This window comes from Orycteropus afer, unplaced genomic scaffold (genome assembly GCF_000298275.1).
Source record: "Orycteropus afer afer isolate SDZICR_OR568_19922 unplaced genomic scaffold, OryAfe1.0 scaffold00136, whole genome shotgun sequence".
In the NCBI taxonomy this organism is placed as follows: Eukaryota; Metazoa; Chordata; class Mammalia; order Tubulidentata; family Orycteropodidae; genus Orycteropus; species Orycteropus afer.
The window spans coordinates 7125257-7126066 of record NW_006921723.1 but is presented as its reverse complement, the minus strand read 5'-3'; positions in this window follow the sequence as shown (position 1 = coordinate 7126066).

Genomic DNA, 810 nt, shown 5'->3' with positions numbered 1-810 from the left:
CAGTGAAAATGAGGAAAACCCTGCACCAGGTGGGTTGATACAATAGCCACCACAGTGGGCTCAAATGTACCAATAATCATGAAGATGGTTCAGGACCAGGCCACACTTTCTCTACTTCACCACTCCCAGTGCCCTCTCTCAGCAATTGATCTTTCCTGGTAAGGTGTCTAAAGTAAGCCAGCTGAACTTTCTCCATCCTCCTGTCTAAGGAGAATTCTGTCGTGTTTTTTCTAAGACTGATTTGTTTGCTCTCTTGGCTGTTGTTGTTGTTATTTGCTGTCGAGTTGCACCCGACTCATAGTGGCCCCTCCTTGGGTTTCCGAGGTGGTATCATTACAGAAGTAGATTGCCCAGCCTTCCTTTTGAGGAGTGGCTGGTGGGTTTGAACCACCAGCCTTCTGGTTAGCAGTCAAGTGCCTTAGGCACTATGCTACCAGAGCTCCATGTATATTCAGTGTTCTGTGTCAACACCCCAATTCAAATGCATCAATTCTTTGTCTGTCTGCCTTTTTCATTATCCAGCTTTTGCATGCAAATCAGGCAATTGAAAATATCATAGCTTGGGTCAGGTAAATCTTAAAAGATCATGGCTCCGGTCAGGTGCACCTTAGTCATCAAAGTGACATCTTCACGGGGTAAATCCCACATGAAATAAACACAATTGGCCCTTGCAGGGGCTTAGGGGTGCTGACCCCTCAAATAATTGAACATCCCTATATGCTCACCAGAAGGATGGCGGTTCAAACCCACTAGCCACTCCTCGGAAGGAAGGTTGGGCAATCCTACTTCCGTAGTGATACTGCCTCGGAA